Below are 813 nucleotides of genomic sequence, written 5' to 3' on the forward strand. Positions count from 1 at the left end.
TGAAATGAATAAAACTAAAAAAAAAAAGACCGTACCCTTTTATGTAATGATGTTTACTTTGAATTTGTATTAGTTCACACAAACACTCCATCCATGCTTTTGTTCCGGCCCTCCGGTCCAGTTTAAGAACCCATTGTGGCCCTCGAGTCAAAAAGTTTGCCCACCCCTGGACTAGACCTTGATGTGGAGCCTTAGGGTTGCAGCCTTTGTCCACAACCTTAAGCAAGTGGGGGGTCGGGGGCCGGGGGGTGGGGTGGGATCTGGAAGGGAGAGGACCTGGACAGCTGAAATACAACCTCGTCATCATCCCCGAGAGGCTGTGGCACCCTCTCAGAGCTGGGCTGGCTCTGCCCGTTGCCTGTCCCTCACCCGGCCAAGTGGGGGCACTTTTCGCGGCTTCTGCTGGACGGAAGCCTTGCTTATTTCATTCTGAAGTCGCCCCCAATGACATGTCCCTGTCTTCCTATAACTCAGTCAACACGCCACTCCGGTGGCAGGGAAGGCAGGCTCCACGCAGCGCGCCCTCCGTGCCCACGTTCCCCGGGGGGGGGGGGGGGGGGCTTCCGGCCCTGGGGGGGCGGCCGTGCCCATGGAAGCCTTTGGGCGTTCCGCCCATCCGGGAGGGGTTTGGTGTGCCCCGTGGGGGTCTCTTTCCTGCTAAAAGAGAAATTTTCGACAGGGCTGCCCCCGTATCCCAGTACCTTTGCCCTTGTTTCCTTCTGGTAGCCAAAGTATAGAGGAAAATAAGGGTATACCGTCTCATGGGGGTTGAACCTCTGCTAAAAAAAATTTCTAAGAGAAATGAAAAAAATT

This window comes from Myotis lucifugus, unplaced genomic scaffold (assembly GCF_000147115.1).
Source record: "Myotis lucifugus unplaced genomic scaffold, Myoluc2.0 scaffold_255, whole genome shotgun sequence".
Classification (NCBI taxonomy): Eukaryota; Metazoa; Chordata; class Mammalia; order Chiroptera; family Vespertilionidae; genus Myotis; species Myotis lucifugus.